This window comes from Serinus canaria, chromosome Z, assembly GCF_022539315.1.
Source record: "Serinus canaria isolate serCan28SL12 chromosome Z, serCan2020, whole genome shotgun sequence".
Lineage (NCBI taxonomy): Eukaryota > Metazoa > Chordata > Aves > Passeriformes > Fringillidae > Serinus > Serinus canaria.
Genome location: NC_066343.1, coordinates 58,349,522 through 58,373,949, shown reverse-complemented (window position 1 = coordinate 58,373,949; position 24,428 = coordinate 58,349,522). Strand labels below are relative to the sequence as shown.

General features: G+C 41.2%; 1 long non-coding RNA gene across 2 annotated transcripts in view; it reads left to right on the top strand.

The window, feature by feature from the left end:
• LOC127061072 (uncharacterized) overlaps window positions 1-24,428 on the top strand; it is a 56,486-nt gene that overhangs the window by 20,015 nt on the left and 12,043 nt on the right. The window contains exon 3 of one of the 2 annotated variants that reach the window (XR_007780504.1): window positions 253-440. This is a non-coding gene — a long non-coding RNA (uncharacterized LOC127061072). Of the gene's footprint in view, window positions 1-252; window positions 4,261-24,428 lie in introns of those variants that run through there. The other variant, XR_007780503.1, reaches the window with a different exon arrangement.

The following is a 24,428-nucleotide window of genomic DNA, read 5'->3' as shown; positions in this document are numbered from 1 at the left end:
ACAAGTCCTATCTGCCAGAGCAGGGAGAGGCAGATGGAGCAGGCTGTCCCCCAACTGGGAGCCTGCGCCAGGAGGAATGGGTGAGTGCTCATGTTGGGATCTGAACAACGATGACTGCCATGAATTCCATTTCTGTAGGGTGATACAACTTCAAGTGGGGTGTCTTGACCTGTGTGATTGTGGATGGGGAATGAGAAAGAAGATAGAGAAATGGTCTTCTGATAAATTGTCTTCTGATGCTTCACATGACAGAGAGCAGAAAATGCTGGGAGAGCCTGGATGTTATTTGTGCTGGATGCACTTGGCTCCAGATGAACAACATGACCACTTCATCTTCCTCCAGTTTACCCTGTCAAGGAACGGAGAAGTATGGGCACATAACTAGTAGGACATTTATTTTTGAAGACGTCTTCTTGGGCAGAAGAGGAATGGTTCAGAAGGTGGGCATTTTGCAGAGGGTACCAGTGAAAGTACTGAGTGCTTATGTCCTGCCTTCTGTGAGTTTACCCTGCAGGAGGCCTTGCTGGGGCTGGGTCACAAGGACCATGTGGCAGAAAGGGATTGTGATCAAGCAAATGCCTGACTCTTCACCTTCTAATGTGTTAGAGTTACTCCATTACTATGTTGCATTTCAAGAAATGCCACTAAGTTCCCATTTTAAATACATTTTATATTTTAGAGTATTGTTGTGATACTGGCGAAAGGAAGCTCAGTCAGATTCAGAAAGGCAGAAGATCCATTTAAGCGCTTGTGTATAGAGAAAGGCAGGGGAGAAACTGCATGCTGACTGTAGTGGTGTAGAAGGGTCTGGAAGAAAAGATTAAATGACACAGGGTGGTGCTAAAATCCTCAGAAACAATCAAAGTTAAACACCAATCATCGGAAATAACCTGCAGCGTTTTAAGAATGTATAATTTCTTCAATGCTAAGTAGTTCTCTTTTGGTCAAAAAAGGGAGTATATAAAAAGAGAATTATTACAGGATTCAGAGCAGTGACATTGTGCTTCTCATTACCTTAATCCTCCTCCTTAAACCTCCTCTGATGTACTATGAAGAATGCATGTTTTACATGATTTGTGATCTCTGATTTGTTGTTCTGTAATCTCTGATTTGTTGTATTATAAAGTGCACATTAGATGTACGTAAGTGCATGCTTTCTAGGGCACTGGATTTTTAAGTTCTATATAAATTTGCTGCAGCTTGGTGTACGTGCTCATGTACATGTACATGGCAATGATTGATTTTGGACTTGCTAAACCATAAGATATTAAAAACTGAAGACAGAATAATAGGATAATTCATGTTCATTGTGAAAAAGAACTATTTATGCATTTGTGTAATTTACTACCCTCCCTCTCATAATACCTCTTGTCTCCACCACTAGCCAAAGGCCATACGTGATTTCCTACACCTGGCTGTCAGGACAGGCATAGAAAATCACAGGGTCAGTGGGAGGGGCCATTTTTGAAAAGTGTAGCTTACGCTCTACTACTGGATTTTTATTGAACACTCAACAAAGTAATAATTCCTGTGTGTGCCTGGCAGTGCACCAGTCTGCAGTCTGGCTTCTCTGTTTATTTAGTAAACATTTGAAAACAGGAAAAGCAGACATTTATTTAAATGGCACCATGCAGTATTAGGAGGGAAGGGGTTTCTGGTGCTGTTTGCCTTCTGTAAGTCCCACATTCCTGTTACTATTGTAAGTACTATTAGATATTATTGCACAAAAGAATTGTAAATAGACAGTATGATTTTCAAATTTGGAATGCTGGGGATTTATTTTTATTTATAGTTGGGAGAATCTTCTGATGTGCAGAAGGGAGAAAAAAGGGTTTGTGTGGAGAGCTGAATTATTTTTTTGGACCAAGAGAGAAATTTAGTGTGTTTGAAAGATAGTTTGTATTCTTCCATTGTTATAAATTGCTGTGATGAAAGACATTTATTTCCCTTCTCCTTGTTTAAAAAATGATACCTCCTTAAATCAATAATGTGCCAACACAATAAGATGGTATTTTGGCAAAATCCACTATACACTGTAAGTTTTGAATAGAGTATTCTTTGCATAGTAACCAATGAGCTCAGTATCCCATTACTGTGTGTTTTGTACTCCTGCTTCCCATCCACCTCCCACGCAGCTACCAGGGAAGGCACGCAGTAAATCACAAAGCACCTAATGAGCAAGCATTCCTGCAGCGCTGGTGCAGCAGAGCTGATGAATGTATAGTGAAGGGACCTTCTGGCAGGGGAGTTGATGTAGGTGGAGAGTGACACAGGCTGCAGGTGATGCTGGACAGAAATTAGGATGGGTCAGTGTGGAGAGTGGCCTGGCAGCAGGAGGGGGTGCAGATTAGGAGCAAGGGGAGACATAGGTAAATGTTGCCTCCCAACACTATCCCTTCTATTTGAATAAACTGATTTGGGTCTGAGGTCTCCTGCACTGCTTTCTGCCCCCTAAACCATCCAGAGATTTAGCTTTGCCTTCCCCAGCCTTGGTGATATTCCAGCCTCATTCTTGGTACCACTTCCACTGGCTCCCAGGAAGCCATCCCGATGTCACTGAGCATACAGGATTTTATCTCTGCCTCCCCACTCTGAGCCCTGCTGGGCTGGCTTGTGGCACAGAGGACATTCATAGTGCTGCAGAAGCAGAGGTTGGAATGGCTATTTGGAGCTGCAGAAGCTCAGTCAGCCCCACACCTCTGTCCTGTTGGGAAAAATGCTCCTTAGGTCATTCACCATGATTTAGGAATACCTGTCTCTTTTCCTGCAGTACAGATACCCCTTTTACCACTGCACTTCCCTTTCTCCTCTGTACCTGTTGGGTGTAGATTTTTCTCTCTTGACACTCAGTTTGACTTCCCACTTGTCCCCTACTACATGGGGGTCCCAGCTGGGCTGATGTAGACCAGTCCTCCCAAGATGTGCTCAGGCTTTGAGTGTTACTGTGGCTGAAGGGCAGCCATAAACCCACTGCTTTATATGGGCTGTATTCACTTTGGGTTCACCAAAGAAGTATAGGCTAGCACAGAAGTACAACCTGTAGCACTCAGCTTCCCAAAAGTCAGTGCCTTGTCTTCCTCCTGCTTTCATTTTTGTTCCACTGCCCCTTTGTTGTGGGACCTGCGTGGCCATGTCAGCTCAGATACTTTGCAGGTCTGCTCTGGAAACTGCACTGGAAACCGTGGCCACTGCACACATACTGTTTGGTAAGCCAACTTAGAAATTTGTTGCAACAGGCAACCAAGCAATGAGTGTCCTGCTTTGGGAACAGAAAAGGAATATTGCTACACTTGTAGTGTATTAAGCCATAAGACATAAAAGCTTGTATTAGTAAATAAAGACTATTATGAAATTTAACATTTAACTTCAAAATAGACAAGAAAGAGACATTTGTATTTCCATAGCAACCTTACAATGTAGAAAATCTTTACGTTTCAAATTTTAGTGATATCTTAAATTTGCAATTATGGCCATACTCACCTATACAGATAAATTTCCTAAAACAAAGTATTTAACTTGTCAGCTTCTAGTCCTTTTAGTGTAGACTTACAAAAAACAGCTGTTTTTACTTTTTTTACTCCATTTAAAACAGCTGTTTGCTAGTACTGCAACTGTTTTAAATATCTATAACAACAAAAAGACCAATATACAATATAAGGAAAAAAATATATATACATACATCTCTCAGTGCTAACCATAAGAGTAGCCAGATGCTGTTGCTGTTCTGCTGAAAATTAATTTTTTAAAATCACTGTAGCAATAGACTGAAATATCAGTCTAAACCTGATGGAAGAAATTCCTTTACGTGAAACCAAAATAAACTTAATCTTTCCCCAAAATTAATGTCATTGATTCTGTCAAGTAATCTTAGTACATTTGCATGGGACGCATTGGAGGACCAGAGGATTTTGAAATTAGTAGCACGTGACTTACCTTTGTGCTGGTCAAACACGGATGAGGAACTGAAATCCATTGTGATCTATCTCATTATTTACAACCAGACCAGACAAATGCCACCTCCAGGGTTCTCAGGGTAGAATCTCATATATTACAGTACACAGTGAAATGATAGCTGTCACCAGTCTTCCTCTCAGAGAATTAAACTTGCTTTACGGCTGCAGGTTGTTGCCAAGGCAAGAGCCTGATGGAAACACTATATTCTGTTATGGACTGTCTTAAAAAGATGCCCCTGGAAGCCTATCTGAGAGCCTGAAAAATGCCATGTCTTCAGCGAGTGCAAGAGCCGGCGAGCAGCTCGGCGATGCCGCAGCTCTCGCAGCCCAGCGAGGGCAGTGCGAGCTGCCCGGGCTGGCACACGGAGCATGTGCAGAGCCAGCGGGCCCGCCGCTCGCCCGTCCCCGCCGGGCCCCGCGGCCCACCGGGGCACACCGGGGCACCCGGGGGCCCTCAGGGGCACACCGGGGTCCTGCGGCCACGCTGCCCGCCCCGCCTGGGCCTGAGCGTGGCCAGGCCGGCGGTGCCTTCAGGCACCACCTGAGTGAGCACCGCCGCAGAGAGCACAGCTCACAGGGCCGTCCTACCTCAGTTTGGGACCACTCAGTTACATTTAGTTAAGGGACAGTGAAGGGATTATAACTGCAAACTGCTGCGGCTGAAGCGGACAGCGTTAGCTACAACACTGTGTGTTAGCACAGTGCAGCCGTAGATACACGGTGCACAGCTGGGCTGGTTTGAGATGGGGTAAAATTCATTTTCTTCAAAGCAGTGGCATGGGGCAGAGGTGTGGATTTGCTGGGAGCAGTGTTGGTAACACAGAGGTGTTTTAGCTCTCCGTGAGCAGTGCTCACACAGTGTCAAGGCCTTTTCTGCTCCTCACTGTGTCCCACCAGCCAGGAGGCTGGGACGGGTCACAGGGAGTCGGGAGGGGACACACCAGGGCAGCTGCCCACCAGTGACTACAGGGGTGTCCCTGCCATAGGGTGGCATGCTCAGCTATAAATAAGCTGCAGGAGGAAGGAGGGGATGTTCAGAATGATGGCGTTTGTCTTCCCAAGTCACAGTTGTGTGTGTTTGAGCCCTGCCGTCTGGGGATGGCTGAACACACCTATCTGCCCGTGGAAAGGGATGAATAAATCCTTTGATTTACTTTGCTTGTGAATGTAGCTTTTGCTTTCCTTACTACACTGTCTCTCACTCAACCCATTAATTAATTCACTTTTACTCCTTCAATTCTCTCCTGCATCCCACAGTGGGCTGCATGGGGCTGGCTTAGATTATACCGTGGAAATAAGGGATGTCAGACCCAGGGTCCACAACTTCAAGCCCAGTATCTGCCAAACTGTCTTCACACTTTGTTTTTGATCAGGCCTCTGCCTTCCTAATTTGAGAACTCAGACCCTGTACTTTAAGGGGAGGGGACCCTGATAAGCTTTGCTTTTTGCTACGTTATTTCTGTGAAACAAAGAGTAATAAATGTACTGACTTGGAATTTATCTCGAACACTAGTTTACCAGCAATGACTGGGGTTTTGACCAGTTCCTATTAGCACAGCACATCCTAGAGACATGTCCTATATGTGGATACAACATGAGGTATGTCTGGAGCTTGTTTACGTCCTGAGCACCTCCTTCTGAGCATAAATTCAGACTATGTGTTTGGGAAAGGATCACATGATCCAGGAAGCTACACAGACTCAACAGCTTGAAATGAAACACTAGAGCTGAAACTCTCCAGAATGTTTCAGTGTGATCTGCTGATCTTATTAACTGTGAAGTGGCATGTGGTAGGACAGAGAATTCAGAGACAGGCTGTTTCTCTTTTCTCTGCTGCTGATTGTTTTGTGGTTTGCCTTGTCTCAGGCCAACTTTGTTATATTGAGGAGGGACCCACCCCACCATATGACAGGTGCTGTCTAAGCAATCTGGGAGCAGAATATTGCTCATGCAGATGGTCAGCTCCTAACTGGCATTTCCTTGGTGGGATGGTGGCTCCAGGGGTGGCACCAGCAGGTAAAGTCCAGTCTGGGCTAGTCTAATACACTGACTCTGTTCAAACAGCTGCCACAGCTGCTGACTTCATGGAGGAGGTGCTGGGACATGTCTCTGGTCAGGAATTTTGACCTGCAAATTGTCACCCCTAGTGATCTTGAAAGACCACAAAAGTGACCTTCGCTTTCTGCATGTGACAAGAGGCCCTTTGTCCTCTGTGTACACAGGATTTCTGACCCTGGGTACTGCTGCAGGATCCGCCCCCCCTTCTCTACCCAATTCAGTCAATGACATACTCATAGTTTCACCTGCCCATTTGCTGAGTCCCTGTCCCTTCATTCTGCTCCTGAGATGAAGGCGGTGGCTTTGTGGGTTACTGGTTCAGTCTCACTCTTGCAGTACATTAGCCTGGGAGTGAGGCACACTCAGGGAATTTGGGGGAGAAACACTTGGCAGCTGACTCTTTCTGTGTCCCATGTGTGGCACAATATTCCCTATAGCACTTTTGCCTGTGGCTTAGCTTGCCTTCAGCTACATGAAAGCCAGGCACCTCCTCTGAGAGTGGTTCCACAGCTGCCACAGTGTCTTCTGTGTTTGAGAGCTGGCATCTTCTCCTCTCTACATCCATAAGAAGGGAAGTGAGGCCAATACTTTAGCAAAACAGCTTTCCCCATGTAGATCTGAGCACCAGGTGAACAGTTCTGTTCCTCAACTATGGTAGATATATCACAGCTCAGATGCTGCCAAAAAAGCAGAGGTTTGGGAGGCTTGAGTCACTGACTTGCTGTATTGCTTCTTTAGAAGAAATAAATGTCTCAAAACTCCTCATGGCCTCTTGTGTGCAGTGCCTATGAAAGCAGCTCTGGCTAGGGATAACAAAGTCACAAAAGACTTAGACACTAGTATATGCAGCAGATAAATATTTGATATTGTTAATTTACACTATTCTTTAATTTAAGCAAAGTGATTCTGACTTTTTATTCTGTCAGAAGTAGTTTGGTTTTTTGGAAAGGTTTTTAGTGGTCCAGAAAACTGATTATGAGGGAATATCAGAAGCACAGGCATTCTTTTTGCCTGTTTGTTTGCCCACATTTGCATCAGCACTGTGCTGTACGTAGGGTAGAATTAACTGATTCTCCTCCTTCAAATTGTTGTTCATTAGGTGAATGCAAAAGCTGTGGTGAAACCACAGACAATGTGTGAAACATATATTCAAGTGCTATATATTCAAGTATAAACTATATATATAAAAAAATATATATATAATATATATTCAAGTGCAAGTAAGTGTTATTTACTGGGATGCAGAGCAGGGCTGAAAACAGACAGTGCAGAGGCTGAAAGCTTATGGGTGCTTACATCTGCCAGCTCCTACTCTGTGCCACATTGCCATCACGAGCAGAGACTCAGCTTGGAGATATTCTCTTCTCTTACCCCTGCGGACGACGCTGGCAAGAGTTTTGCATCCATTTGACGCAGCCAATGCTTTGGAGGTAGGATGAGCCTCTCGCCTTGCAAAGCGCCTGGAGCAGCAGTGCCCCCGTCTGTAAGGCGCTCTGCCAGCAGCCAGCACTGCAGAGGCAGCAGCTCCAGCCGTAAATTTTGCTTCCCTGCTTTCTTCACGGGTATGTCACAAGCCTGAGTGTTCACGCCCTCAGTATTGCTTGGTAAGCATGCAATCCAGGGAATGGAAGCAAAAATTGACAGAGGGATACCGTCAATCTTTGTTTCCAGTTTCTATTTGAAATCCACTAGTAATAATCTGGTTGTTAAGCTTTTAAAATACAATGCTATGTACTGTTTAAAGTACAATACTAACTCCTCATATGATTTTGAGCCTCATCTGCTTCTGTCTAAGGAAGGTTAGCTTCAAACTCAGAGGTGTGGAGAAGAGACACCACTAAACAGGCAGAAGGAATCAGCTGTGCTCACTGGTGGGAACTGATCTAGGATGCTCTAAGTGAACAAAACCTCCCTTGAAATGTTGGTAGATAAACAGTAACTAGAGAAAGGAGAATAAAGTCACAGCCTTACCTTAGAGGTGGTCACAGAGTGAGGACCTACTCTACTTTACTCCCTGTTTTTTAAGGCCACGTATGTCCTCTGCTAAGTCAATATGACTTTCTGCCCTTGACTTTGATGGGGTCAGGGCATCTCTTATGGTGTGACTTATTGGATATCAGTAGCACCCTGTGAAACAAATTTATTAACAAGCCAATAGTCTTGAAAGTCCTCTCTATGGACAGTTAAACAGTTACTAGTTTATGGGTATTGTTTAACCAAAGGATAATCTGATTACAATTTAGTAAACCAAATTAAATCTTTTTTCTGAGATTGATTGTTGTGCCCACTTCAGAAGGAGTGGGGAGTCTCTCACAGAGCTTGTCACCCTAACCATCTTCTAGCTTTCTCTTGTTGCCCTCCAAAAACTTCCTCATGATATTCCAAGCTGCATTCAGTGCCTCTGGCATGGTGTAGGGCTGGTTTGATGAGCCTGTCAGAGTGCTTGAGCCAGATATGCCTGTGGAGGAGGAGATGGATGTGTGTGGAGACCTGATGAGTCAGGGGAGTCACGGCGTGTCTGGTGTGTCTGTCCTGGGTACATGGGTCTCTGTCTGTACTGTCTGTGACACCAGGGTGCTGGAGATGAGGCATGATGCTTTTGTGGTGTTACACTGGTAAAGAGACATTTCTGTGCAAATCCTCATATTTATTTTAAAGAAATTCTGTTATTGTTTATTCTACAAGATAACATAAGGGGGAAAAAAAGTGTCTCTTCCAGGTTAGATCACAGGTTCTCCTAACCAGGTAACAAGTGTTTGAATGACACTTACCAGCAGCTGTCTGGCAATCTTCAGGACAAGTGTGCAGTGAATGACTTTTCTTCTGACCACTCCCCTGGTCTCCAGTCCTTTTCAGACTCCTGCAGAGAGGAGTGTCCAAGGCAGTCCTGTGATTCTGCAGAGTTCCAGAAGGTGGTGGTCTGGGATCAGCACTTGGCTCTGTGAACCAGCAGGAGCAGTTCTTAAGTAGAAACATTTATATTACTTTCCATTAAATCCTTTTACATGGAGGAAGAATAGTTCATTTGTGGGAAACCAGTAATCTCTGACCTTATGCAGTGCATTAAGAATGCCTGCAAATTAATGAAGTCTCATTCCAAATATCAAAGAACAGTATAGAGCATGACTAATCATCTATGAATGGTAAGCTTTGAGAGCCTTGCTGAAAACCTTTGTGATAGTAGATTTGCACTAGTAAAATACATGAAAAGCTTAACATGTTTTCACTTCCTTGTGTTTGGGATAATTAAAGGTCCATGTCCATCAAAGTCTTTGATTTACTATATTTTACATTTCCCTGCCAAAGTATGCTGGAGGCCCAGATATGATAAACAAACAGAAAAAGAGGTGTCTGTAACACTGAAACTGTAAATTATGACACAAAAGATTTATTCCTGCATTCCCTGCATACCTGGGACTCCTATTGATATCTTACCCAGGATTATGAGTTTTACTTCAGGTTTGCAAGGTGACAAGTGTAATGGAGTAATGGAGCATGCAAGTCTGTGGTTTGGCATTGTTGTACTTAAACAGAAGTGGCAATTTAAACATGTGCCGATGAAACTCAAACAAAAACGCAAACATTTAACTGGTATCTCGCTATATGTAGTGCACTCACCATCAGAGGTTGAAGTTAAGCAGCTCAATAGGCAAAAGCAGGTTCAGGAGAAGTCCAAACACACTGGGCTAAGCAAACTGATCCTTTAGAAGACTCATAGTATGACCACATTGCAAGGGGAATCAGATTTGCAACCCATCAGGACTCTAGATTGCAACAGTATTGATTATTGATTTGATGCAGTTGTGATAGTTCTCAGACTTATAAGACCTCTTTATGAACACCCTCTTCACCTGCACAATTACTTCTGTAGTTATGGTGAAATTATGGTGGTACTAGGAGGATCAAGCAGGCCTTGGGCTCCCGTGATGTCATGCAGGACTGAAACCCAGCGTGAAACTCTCAAGCTCCCAAGATTTTCCAGTCTACCCAGAGAAGAACTTAACAAAGGTTAAGAAAAGTGGCCAAGGTCAAGTACAATATAGAGGTCACTTGGAAAGCTGTAGCAGGGTCACACACCTGGCTAGCAGTTCTGGGACTAGCAAAGGGCTTTCAAATGGCCCTGATGGGTTAGTGCTCAGTCACTTGATAGCCTGTCTGTGGGAGCAAGGTGGCCTTACTAGTTAAATACTAAATTGGGAGACTGCTCTCTTTTGCTGCAGTCTGCTTGCACAGGCTCTGCTCTTCCAGTTTACTGGAAATAATAATACTGTAATAATGTTCATTGGTTATTAATAGAAAAAGGTTTGTATACAGAACTGATGTACTTTTAAATACTTCAGTGGGTGTTTGAAAGAGGGCTGTTGTAAAGTTTGCTCATTTCTCACTGCACTGTCTAGAATGAGTGAGTAATAGAAATTTAGAAAATATATTTTGGATGCTGTCAAGTGGCTTTTATATAAAATAATTTTGAGCTATAGGGAACCTTTTCAGAGATTACACAACCATCTAAGTGGGTCAAAGCATGGCCTGGCAAAAGAAACTGAAAGCTTTTTTGGGACCACTCAAATACTCTGCATGTGTTTTTATTCTGCACGTGATGGCACAAGGCACAAACTCCCTTGATTTGTGCTCTAACACAAAATAAGCCAGATTTTTTTAGCTCAAGCCTAGCATTGTACTCATGCAATCTCACATTTCTCAGCTTTTTGTCCGCTATATACAACATATATGCATGGAAAAAATACATGCAAAGAGGAACTTTTTTGCTACAAATGTAACCAAAATCTCAATACACATTGGTTAGATGTAAGGACTGGATGACACACATAGATGTGATGCAGGAACAGGAGCATGAGAGTGGACAAGAGGAGGTGCTGCAGCTGAAAGGGATACAGCACCTATGCAGGGCGCTGTGCTGCATGGCCTGGGGTGCAGTACAGTGCTGTGATGCATGCCAGATTTTCTGTGGTGTTCATGCATGTTTCGGTTAGACAAGCACAGGCCTTCCTGGAAAAATTGCTCCACTTCAGTGGTTTTTCAGAAAGAGGGAGATGTTTTTCAGTCTGGTTAGGCAGGCTAAGGAAACATGCACAGCTTCTTTGGAGACATAGCTTGTGGGGAAATGATGTTGCTTTGTCTCAGCTGGTTGAAAAGACAGCTTTCATGGCAGAAGCTGTCAGCAGTGGCAAGGACATTGCATGTCCAGCCTGGCTGGGGTACATTGGTGGCCGCAGGCAGATCAGCAGCTGTGTGGTGTCAGGGAGGGTCTGTAGCAGCTGCATTTCTGTACAGCACCCTGAGGCCAGCACAGCTTCTCAGCTGGCCAGGGCTCCCAGCAAGCTCCCACCAGCTTCCCTACAAATTTCCATTCCTCTGGGCCTACCCTCATCCTGAGTGTCAGCCTGGGGTTGTGCTGATATGTGATTTTTGTACGAAGGAGCTATGGAATCACCTGTGTTTATATGCCTGCCCTAGCTCTTTACCTAGACAAGGTGTCTACAGCAAGCTCAGGACACCAAGAAAGAATATACAGGGAAGCAAGTACTGCCCATGCCATTATTAACTCTGTTTTTCCTATCAGTCTGTGTGCCTTTTGATTTGGGCTCTCTCTCACTCCTGTGACTGCTGGCCATGCTTCCTGCTGGCTGGTGGATGGGATACAGGGATGAGAGGATGTCCCCATCCTGTCCAGGGTCTCTGCACTATTCTCTGCCCTCACTGTTGGGAGCAGCTGCCAGGTGCAGCCAGGTTTCACCCTGCCAGCCTCCCGGCAGCAGGAAGGGAAGTGTAGTGGGAAGTGCTCAATGGTGGTGATAGCTGACTTTTCACTAACCTCAGCCTTTAAAGTTAACAACCTGCAGACCCATCCCTTCATCCCTTCTGGGTACTTTGAGAAGCAACTTGAACAACCTTGAGAAAAACATGCAAAATTCTAAAAGTGGTTTTGTGATTTGCTGTGTGACAGATTTAAGACGGAAGTATTTGGAAGCTCCTTGAGCATGTTCTGTTCTTTTTTTAAGTTATAGCACTTTTCCCTGTTATATAGTTTCTTTCTTTTCTACAGTAACTGGAGTCACTTTGGCAGTCTCTAAGTCCTAATGTGTTCATTGTAACATTACCAGGGGTTGATAGGGCTGCATAGAAGTAAGTATAGCAAGCCCTTTCAGTTTTAAAAAAAGTGAGTGTTATGGAATCAGCCAAGATATTTTTAAATATGTGAAAAAGCATTCTTGATTTCTTTGTGCTAACATTCAAGTTGGCTTTATACTAAAGAAATCCTTTGCAAATATTTTTTCTATTTCACAGCTGGTTTACTGTGAGTTGTGGGGTTGTTTATAATCCACTACTGTCTTGGCAGCTGCATGATTATGAAATTGTTGTGTCTGCAAACCATGAAAATGTCATGAGTCTCTATGGATGAGTGAGAAATTTTAGCTGGTCTTTATTATTCTGTTGTTATAAAATTATATCCATTATTATCTCCTTTTTTGAGATTTTTCTTTCTGCTTTCTTTTCCACACAGAAGAGATAAGTGTGCATAAATCTTTTCAGGCAATTTTGACTGTGCAGGGATTTAAGTTTATTCAAGCAAGGCTGGATGGAACTTTACATTCTCCAGAAAGCATTTTAATGCGTAAATTTTATTACACATAATGCCTGTAGATGATCATTCAAACAAGATGAACAATAAATAGTTTACACTCATTTGCCTACTGAGATTTGCAAACCGACACACACTCACACAGAGACAAACACATTGTATTTTCACACAAACACACTGTAGGGCCTTTATCAATCTTTAATGGGAAGCCAAGACAGATTATAAAAGTTCACCAAAAAGACATTGCAGAGGGCTCAGACGCAGAAAAAAAAGGGGAAATCTGTAGGAAATAAAGCCAGATAACAGACAACCTTTAAGTGAACTTGCTTAATCCAGGAGAGGATTTGCTGGTGAATTGTGGGGAGGGGGGCAGGAGACTGTCCCTGTTTCTCCTAAGGGGCACATGCTTCATGTCACATGCAAGGAGAGCAGCTGTGCAGCCTCCCCAGTCCACTTCATGGCCGTACTGATCTCTGCATTATTCATGGCAAATTTATAACTCAGCCCAGGTGGGGCTACATGAAATCACTTCATCAAAACTCTACAACAAGGGTACATGATGACAGAGGCACTGGAGACATTTATCTTCAAAGATACTACAGGAGCTTCAATATTTATGGGGCAAATAGGAATCTACCATAGCGTCTTCTCCAGCAACTATGAGCAGCAGGTGCTTTCAAGTGTAAGAACTCTATCACTGGTGCTCAGGGACCTACATCTCTCTGAGGTTCTGTCTCTGGTTCCTTCCATGTAGATGTTACAGAAGCCAGTAGCTAGTGAAGATGTTTTGAATGTGGTGAATATCTGCCACAGTGAAGAAAGAAAAGTGGCGATTTCTTCCAGTAGAAACAAATGCATTTTCTCAGTCAGATCTGTGAAATCAACTGAATGAAATAATGAAAAACTTTTCTGGAATAAATATATACGTAGCAGAACTAGTAGGATGGAGCTATTTCTATGAGCATTTTCTAAGGACCTCATTGTCAATATAGAGCTAAGCCTGAGTATGTACAGCAGCCACTTAAAATTGGGGAAGAGGTTGCTATAGGGTGGTCTTCTGCTGAATCCATGGATTTTTGGCAGTGATGAATTTAGACCTGTAATTACTAAAGCAAATGAAATATAGCAGGCAGAGGTTATAGTACAAAATTCCTGCCAGTAGTATTTTTCATGATGCCAGAAAGGCTATGAAGTATCTTAGGTTTGTTTTTCTTCTGGTAGAAGGGTTCTTAAAAGAGGAGAGACAATAAAGTTCTTACTTAGACTGTAAAGAGGCTATAAAGCTTAGCATGCTTTAAATTGCTTAGCAAACACTGGAAAACTCTAGCTTAGAGTAAGGCCATTTCTACCACAATCTGCTGCAACACTGTACTTAGAGCAAGGAGGACTGTATTTCAAAGAGCTGTCATCAGAGCTGGAGCAAAATACCACTCCAGGAGTGACTGGGGCACACACTTTTTAGTAGAAAGTGTGCACAATGCCAAACCAAGTAAAGGCAGAGTGAGGAAGAGTGATAGGTATAGGTAGGGATAGGTATAGCTTTTGATGTGCTGTATGATGCACAGCACTCTCCAAGTGTTGGTTCTTCTCTTTGTACAAAAAATGCAACTAATTCGGTGTTCCTACTGCACTTCTCTCTTTTGAGTGCTAAGAATCCTATAAACACAACAGCACAACAGCCAGTCCATGCATATGTATGTACGAATGTCTGTAAACAGCATTCCCATACACATTAACACACATATATATAGTGGCCAGCCTAATATGTCTGTTGTGATACATAATATGTTTATTTGAAAAGGTACTGAAAGTGCAGTTGACTAAAAACAATTGTGAACTCTTTTTAGTAAATGCTGTTTGTAAACAGCCTTCAGAAGAACACAGTATTTTATTGAAACCAATTAAACCCACATATTTTCTTTAGATCCATGTTTTTACTCATCCCATTAAATACTGGTCACCTGGACATTTTAATCAGGATTATGCTCTCTAAGGAGATTAGTTAGATAACACTTCTTGTTAATTAGGGTGGGTGCCGACTAGATTTTTCTGAAGGGCATGTAGGTGCCTGAAGCAGAATGCTTTGGAGGACAAATGATGGTGTGAAAACAAGATCAGAGGTAGGATGCTGCAGAGTATATGACAGTGCAAACATGAGTGCTAGCACAGAAGTGCTTTTACAACAGTCAATTAAAAAGACATTATTAGGAAAACTCCACAATAGACACACTTTCGTAGAAATAACTGTCTATTCAACTACAATTCAAATGTACCTATTGTATTTGAATGGAAGATGTGTGCAGACTGCAGTTAAAACCAAACCAAACCAAACCAAACCAAACCAAACCAAACCAAACCAAACCAAACCAAACCAAACCAAACCAAACCAAACCAAACCAAACCAAACCAAACCAAACCAAACCAAACCAGAAAATTGCAATGAGGAAGGTCATTTTGAAAGAAACTATTAGAAAAGAGCTAACTTATTTCTTGCTCTGAATAGTTCTGTGGTGGAGATGTTTGTATTACGGTGAGCACCTTTACTATTTGAGAGAGTTTCAGTATGCACTTGAGACCCACTTACATTTTCTACTTAAGTCCAGATTCTTTGCACTTTCTAAGAAAACAGAACATGAATCCTGATTTTTTGCTTAGAATGAAGGACAACAATTCAAAACTGTTGGATGAAACACAGCATAGTAAAATGTAGGCTGAACATCTGGATAGATGTCATGATAGTAATATAAATTAGACTGTAAAAGAGTCTGATGAAAGCCTGAAATTCATTTAAACTAGAAAGAACAAAGCTGCCTGACATATATTGTGGAGAACAACCGCATGCTCAGGGGAGGCTCAGGAGGAGAGACAAGATTGTATCAGAGGTCTTTTCCATCATTTATTTTCTAATGCCTATAATCTGTGATAAAGCATACTTTTCTGAAGAGAGGCCCATAGTTTTAAGCCTAGCACTGACATTGGGATCTAGTTTAAAGAAATATAAGTCAAGAGCAGCCTTTTCAAAACTCTAAGACAAAATGCAAAACTAGCTGAGATGTTACTGTGTTGCACCAAGAGACTGCTTATAAAAGCAGGGGCTGCCTAGGAGGGCTCATCTGTGCAGATTTTCTTTCATTGCTCCATCTGCAGTTGACTCCTATGTATTGCAATTAGAAAAATAATAATAGTTAGAAATAATAGCATATTGCCTTTGTGATACCAGTAACGGAATCCAAATCTCTGAACAAATGTACATGTTGATTTTAGAAAGCATGGTGTGGTTTTGAAATATATAGGAAAAAATTTATAGCACTTGGGTTTTATCCCTTCCACGTTACAAGACAGCACATCCACTTTTTTCCTAGCATCCTAAGAATCAACGCCAGGAGCTTACAGTGAAAGATATGGCCTCTGACTCCTGTGTGATGGTGGTGATCATACTGGTAGCTGCTGGCCTTGAATATGCAACATACATGAAAATTTGTAAGAGCCCTATGGATTTTGTACTTATAATATTTGCATGGTTTTCTTAGTGTTACAAACATGGCAATAACAAAGACAAAAGTTATATGTATATATACATATTGCATGTAGCTGCATCAATTTCCTTCACACTGATCCTTTTTTAAAATAAAAATCAGCATGTATGAGGAGAATATAATTAAAGAATATTTGTCTTACCTAACTCATTGATTCTGTCATTTGAAGAATGATAAAGGGGACATGATGATCAAACATAACCTCAGCAGGTAAAATAAATCATAAAGTCCATGTATTTACAGTAGAACAAGATGACACAGTGATAAGGTGGAGACTTACAAAGTATTCAGCCAGTGTTCAGCCAGCTGGGTAAGCTCAAAGTCCACCCAAATCCTTGCCAATGCCTCTAGTACTGCAGCAGGCTGCCAAGGGAAGTGGTGGACTCACAAACCCTGGAAGTGTTCAAAAGGTGTGTGGATGTGACACCATGGTGGTGCTGGATTATTGATTGGACTCTGAAATCTTAGGGGACATTTCCAACTTTAATTATTCCATGATTTAGTTTGTTGGTTTCAGCTCTTCAGAATCGTCTACCGTCTACTTCATATGAAATAGAAATCTGGGAAACTTAAATGCAGTTCTGGTCTATTGAATTTCAAGATCTCTCTTTTCCTACTGATAGCATTATGAGCTGTACATATATTTAAAAGGCAGTTATAGAATATACTTTTAAAAATCTCATTTATGGACCTCCTCTGGGGTTTTTATTTTATTTTATTTTATTTTTTTAGGTTTTTTTTTTTTTTAACTCTGAAATATGAGGTCTGGACCTTTGAGGAGACAGTATGAATGACCAGCAGTGTTGCCAGGCATGGTATCCCCAGTGAGTCATGGCATGCACCATCAGTTCTGGATAAATCCTCTGCTGTGCAATGCAATGGCATAAATCACAGGTTGCTTTCTGAATCAGGCTAGCCATTCTCATCTTCATCTGGATGGTTCATTTGGAATCATAACACTTTTTTTTTTCAACTTTGTGAACTACAAGTGCAAGTAGCTGGCTAGCATTTCTCTAGAGCGCCTAATAAAATCTTACCTAACAAGAAATATACAAATAAGTTACTAAAAAACCCCTAAAAAAACTAGAGCAGAAAAGAGAGAGCTTCATCATCTTCCACTTATCTAAAGTCTGGTTTTGTAGATCTTCACCATATTTTAGTTTGAGCATATGCGATACCTTAATTGTTATGAACTATAATTTAAAAGATTACATGTTAATTTCCCAATAAAAGAGTAGATCCAGAGTCAAATGCATTCTTATATTAAAGGAATTTACAGGTGTTTTTCTAGTTGATCATCACAGTATAGTCAGATGCAAAATGTGTGCATTTCAGCTGACCATTATTGCAGAAGCATTTAGCAGTGACCATGTTTTGGAGCAGAGAATCACTAAGTTCCCCCAGGAGCTGTAGCTGATAGAGAATACAGACAAGTAAATAATGCCAGACTTGGGGGACATTTGACAAACAAAACAGCGGATGCGAAGCCTGGACTCAGTTGTATTGGTTCACCTTTCAAATGTTGATAATAACCTGCTGAGGCTCATGTGCCAGGCTTAGAGAGGTGCTTGAGTTTCAGTATGTGCTGGTGGCCTCAGGCCTGTTCATCTTTTGTCTGAGGAGGATGAGAAATATTTCAGCTTAATTTAATCTTGATAGGGAGGGTCTGCACTTTTCCTGTATTTGCTAATGTGGTTTGCACTGCATTTCTGGTATCTGGCTCACACAGTCAGAGTCAAGGGCGATTTCAAGATGTCCGATACTTTCACGATACATCAGTGAAAGTAATTAGAGAAAGAATGTGAGCTGGCACTTGTATGAATAGTGCCTAGTAATTAATAGCATAGGTCAGTCTTGCTGGCTCCTGTAAACATCTTCAAGCTTGAGCCAGAGTTTCTGCTTTCCTTTCTTTCTGCCTGCTTGACCTCGAGTAACTGTGGCATCCCACCCTTCTGAGCGGGTGTGGAGGAGACTGTTTTAGCTGGTATTAGACAGCCCCAGATGGTACTCTAATGCTGAACACCTGCTATGACTCCTTCACTTGTTATCTCTGCCACAGCTTTTATATATACCTTTTTGCAGTTCTCTCAGTGGAACATGGAGAGGCAAGCAAAGGAATGAGGGAGGGAGAGAAGGGAGGAGGGAGGAAGACTGTCCAGTACAAGGTGATGCAAGGAAGTGGTATTTGCCCGGTGCTTCACTCACACATCAATTTCAGCACAGTGAGCAACAGGCAATAGTGGCTCTGTCCCCGGGGTCATCTCTCTTGTGTGCTCATCTAGGAGAGCTGAACACTCACATCTCAACAATATATATTATCTGGCTACTGTGGCTCTTCCCAAATGGAAAGACTTATCAAGGAAGCTTTCCCTTCTCCCTCAGATAGTGAAGGCATTGCAAGCCATCGTTCCTGAAAGACTGCCAAAACTGTATTAGGAAACAACCCCTTATTTATGTTAATAAAAATACCTTATCTCTAAAGCCCTCTCTTAAAACATATGAAACCTACTTGAAGGCTCTTCCTGGATTTCCAATAGCTGCTGAGGGCATGCCTAATACTACTGTGTCTCACAGAGGGAGACTGGAGTCATAGATCAGCTTCTCTCTGAGTCAGTCACAGAAGGGAAGATCAGCTTAGTGGACTGGACTTGTGTTGTAATTAAAGTGTTCAATTGAATCATGCTCTCACAATTCTAGCTCCCATAGGGCAAATATAGATCCATGTCTGGAACTAGTAAATAGCAAAATGTCAGTCTGGTTCTCCTGACAGACCTGGTTAATCACCAGATTGATTTTATTTCAAGGGGATATACATTTATCATTCCTCCTGATCAAACAGCAGCAGAGCGGGGCAGATCCTCAGATGCTGAAAGCCAGAATAGCATCACTGACACCATTTTACCCAAAAAGAAAAGTTGGGCTAACCCTAGGCACCCTGTGTTTGGCACACAGGAGTTTGTGAGTGAAATAGATCCTTAATCTCTGGACCTAAAGCAGTCTGAAAAGGAGCATGCTCTCTGCAGGCAGTTCTGATTGTTTCCTGTGCCTATCAGCAAAAGGAGAGCAATCGTGGAAACAAATCCACATTACTAAGTAGGAAAAAAAAAAAAGGTGGGTGAGGGGTCAGGAGAATGTGACATGCTTGGAGGGCATCTGCTAAATTTTTAATATACATTGTCTGATTCCTTGCTAGCTGATCCAAGTATCTGTTTGCTGGAGACAGCTCAAACAAGTTTTAATCAATAAATTAAGATAAATGTTTAGAAGAAATTTGGCATGAAAACCTCAGTTTCATCAGAAAGCATTCATTGTCTGATTTTAAAATTCCCAGTATATGAGATGGTGTGTGAAATGGTAGCATATTTTACATAGCCAGGGTAAAACTTTAGTATCAAGAAACATTAAAATAACAAGTTTCAAGGGCTGCTGAGAGAAAGCCTCTTTAGTCCATGGAGCTTGTTATTTTTGATCATTTTTACAAATCCATTCTGGGAAAAAATATTTTCCCTCCATACATTATAGCTCTAGATAAAATATTCTAAACAGACCAGACTGTTAAAACGATATCCAGTATCAGAACAGAAAAGTCATGAAAAGATTGTCAGGTTGCATTCTTTCAAATTTCCTATCATATTTACCTCAAAAATGACTGTAACACGCTGTTTTAAGTCAGAGATGTTGGATTTAATAAAGGTAACTCTTTGGTGAGTTCTGATGGTGCTTAACACTGTGCAGACAAACAAACATAGAGCTCAGCTAATTTACTGTATCTCTGAAATTTTTGTCAGGGAAAATAACTGACGCTTATAATTTATTGTGATGCAAGAAACCATCCAGCTACTGCTGCAATAGAAGATGTTTACTTTCCTGTAAAATATAACTGGACAAGTTTGGTAGTTTTTTGTTATCTTTGCTGACCAGGGTAAATTCTGAAGGTAGAGTTTCCCTCCTGTAAACTGGCATTGGTTTTGGACAGAGTTCCTAGAAGGAAGAGAGTGCATTACATAGTTGATAATCCTTTTCTTTCAGAATAAATGTGTACTTGTAAATAAAGCATATTGTACTTGGAATTATATAGATGTAATCTATCTCACTAAATTATGCTGTGGATATTTATTTGCACTGAAGATACCAGGTTCTGAGTTAGGCACTCTGGAGTCCCTTAGTGCCAAGAGAAAAAAGAGATGCTGTTAGCACACAGCTAATCATATCATGGAGCAAATGTAAAAAGCATGTCAGATGAATGGCATTCTTAATATGCAGGACACATGAGAAATACAAGAAATAGCATTGTACTTGGAGAAACATGCTTCATGTGTTTCTTTTGCAGGATTTCAAAGTGAAATGAAATCAGGCCATTCTGAATAGTCAACACTAAAAAAGTACTCAGTGGTCCTCCAGGGCCCCTGGGTCATGGAACTGGTGTCTTTACAAACTCTTGCACTATGATATGGTTCCTATAAACTTCTGTGGAAATTCCCGTTGTTAAGAAATGACATTGGTGTGATGTCAGATTTTTTAATGTTTTCAAAGTTGCTGTCAAACTATAGGAACATTACCCAAAGCCACTGAAACAAAAACATATCCTCTATTTATACAGACTTTATCTTAGACATGTTTCGCTCATGTGCTATTCCAGTTTCTGTGAAAAAAGAAAAAAATCCCTCCTAGTGGAAAATACAGGTTTGCCTTTCAATCAGGTTGAATTAGTTGAGCAAGATTAACATTAATAAAGAGAGTAACTCTTGAGGGCATGTTCTCTGTAATCACTGAAGTCACATGTGAAATGTAAGCAGTTCCTGGAAAATCTTTTTGAATTTCTGAACTCTTTGATAAAATTTACCTTACATTTAGTTTGCAATCCAAGCCAAGATAACCCTATCTCTCAGGAGGTATTTATTTCACAGTGCTATATATACTTCACCTTTTTGTTTTGTCATGAATTCACTAAGTTGAAGTATCTGAATAGCTGAAGACAATGTCCACAATGTTGTCATGCAGAAGCTAAATTTGGCTTATGCCAGTAGGTATATGGGAAGTTCTTTGAAAGTTTGTTCAGTTGCTGAATTTTATCATATTTTTAGCACATGGTTTAGCATTTATAATAAGTATGGTGTTTTTAATTATAGTATTATATTTTTCATCCAAACAATGACTTCAGATATCTCAATTCTCCTTTAATACACTTTTTTTTCCAGCTGAGGGCATGCCAAAACCAATTCTTACTTTTGCATTACTGATAGGTCTGTTAGAAAGCTCATTGTGATATACGCTTTATCAACCTGCAGAAAGTATTTCTTAATTCTTCTGTGTGTTATGCTAGCAGCCTATTTTATAAAAACTTTTATTGAGCTGGATTTTGCTTGATACCACTGACAACTTCAGTCTATCCATATAATGTTTGTATTGCTGTTTTCCCTCTAAGTTCTATACATCTTTATTTGTGCTTTCTGCCCTTCCCTGATTTTAGGGGGAGGGGTGATGGAACAAGCAATATCTATAAGTTCACCCAATAAATTTTCAGTGCTCACTGGATTGATAAATTAACTGTCTTTCAGTATGTTTGGAGCACTTACAAAATAAAGCATACCAGCTTGATCTAAAGCAATTTCATCTGTGGTTTTGCTTTTCAGAAGGTAAAGATGCAGAAACTTGCAAAAACAAAGCTGCAGTCATCAGCTCTGAAAGGTCAGTAAGGATAAGTTAAAATGATGCCCTTAGTTCATTAGATATCCTGGGTCTGAAGGTGACTTCAGTTCTTTGTGTGCTTTTTTTTTTTTTACCAAGGCTTTAATAAATTGGCATATCGCATGATTATGTCCCTTGAAATCTGCTTTTATTTTGTTTTAAAGTGTCTACTGTGTCTTAACAACTTGCAACTTAAATATGAAGCATGCTGCTTGCAGAATGTCGAAAAGCACTCAGATCTAGATGTCCTGCTTAATTTCATTAGTTGTTCTATTGCAATGCTTTTTTATCTTACTGTAAGGTTGGTAACAAAGCATTGGAATTACATATATGTAATTCCTCAACTTTTAAACAATATGTTTATTGAATTTTGCTGACATACCTTTCTCTAATCCTCTTTTGATTATCATGAGTTGTTGCTCATTTACTGTCTTCAAAGAATTCCATGAATGTCACCATGAAAGAGAATATTTAGTTTATCTAATCATGGTTGGGCAAATCCTGAAATGCCCCCAAAGTCTAACTGCTATTTTTCAGTCTTCACCTCAAGATATTCTTCTCAACCACAGTAAGTTCTGAGTTCACTGATTAGGGCATTACAGCTTGCACATTTGCATTCCATAAATACAGGCTGACGGTATGTGTGCTCCAGTTATTAACCTAAAGTACTCTAGTGATTTGCCCATTTGCTGAAGGATAATGAAATAACTGAGTAGATAAATAAAAAAACCCTTATAAAGAGTGGAAAAAGAGTCAGTCTTTCAAAAGGGAAGAACATATATCAAATACACCAACTGATCACAAATAGCTGTCTCTCTCAAGAATTTCCAACACAATGAATGCCTTCTTGTAGATTACAAAATAACGTCACAGTAAATTATGACATACACTCTATTCACTTTTCACTGAACTTGGCTGGCACTTAGGTACTTCATTCCATCTCAGGATCTATTGCCTTCAGATTAAAGAGCTGTTATAACTCTCTGTTTGTTTAGAAACAAATCAGTAACATCCTGCCTGTTTTTTCAGACACGGACTTTATTCTGTCTAGTGAGAGTTATTAAAAATGCTGGCCTTGATGTCCTAGCTGAGAGATCAAAAACTTTGATCAGCCAACTTTGACATAAAACAGAGGACATATTTTAGCTAAGGTTCCATTTGATGCAGGTTCACTATCTAAATAGTTCTACTGATAAAGACACAACATGTCAGGGATAAGTAAAATAAAATGACTGTGACTTTTGCGCTGAACTATACTCTCTATTTAACATAGCTGGAAAGCAGCATGGTAAACAGTCAAATAAACAAAAAAAATCATAGTTCCCAATCAGCCACTTGACTAATTTTCATTTTTGTAAGCAACAATAGATTAAACATAAAGAAAATACTGGAGATACTGGCATATAATTTCTTTTTCTGTCACATTGTATCATCATTGTCATTGAGACCATCATTGTAACCCTTCCCAGTTTGTGCCTGATATCCTTTGTCATCCATGAATAGTTTCCCCAACGCTTGCCTGGAGTTGGTGTCAGTGACCTATCTGGTCTGCTTTGGTGTGTCCTCTTGTCAGTCTGTGTCTGTGCTTGTGAATAGAGCAGAGCTTGGAGATGCTTTAAACCAGGTTCCCTGCTAGCCACGTTTGTGCTGCACCACTTTCTCCCCAGTGTCCTCTTTGCCCCATGCAGTTCTTGCCCGCAGGACTATTATTGTGTGCTTTTTTCACTTTAATTTCTTGGCATCTGAAATTAAGAGACTGCTGTTTTGCAAAGTACCAGCAGCATCACTGGTATGAAACTGAGGTGTAGCTGCCAAGGTAAGTGTGATGTAGGACTGGGGGATGTAGGGTGGAGATAGGCAATTTATGCAGTGCTGATCATGCTGCCTAATGCTACCAGACAGTGTTGTGGATGTTGGCTTATTCTATGCTCTTTTTCTTCTGGAGGCTTTGTGAGTACAAGCATTGTGCTGGCCCTAAAATAACAATATTAGTAATAATAGTAATAATAATAATAGTAGTAATACTACTACTACTACTACTACTACTACTACTACTACTACTACTACTACTACTACTACTACTACTACCACAGCCCTTTATTGCCTTAATAAATATTGATTTAATTCAGAAAAAGGAACCCAATGTATTACTTTTCCTTCTGTCTGGGCAGATTTAGCTGCAGAATAGAGCTTTAAGGTGTAAGGAACACACTACTATTAGTTGTTCTTTTTCACAGAATGACAGAATAAGCTGAGTTGGAAGGGACCTACAACAATCACTGAGTCCAGCTCCTGGCCCTGCACAGCACCCACTCCAAGTGTCATACCCTGTGCCTGAGAGCATTGTCTAAACACTTCTTGAATTTTGTCAGGCTGGTGCTGTGCCCAGTACCCTGGGGAGCCTGTTCCTGTTCTCAACTGGAGCCCTTTGGGTGGAGAACATTTTCCAAATATCCAGCCTGAACCTCCTCTGACAATGCTGAGGGCGTTCCTTCAGATCCTGTCATTGGGCACTCAGAGAAGAGGTCAGTGCCTGCCCCTCTGCCTCCCCTCATGAGGAAGTTGTAACTGCAATGAAGTCTCCCCTCAGTC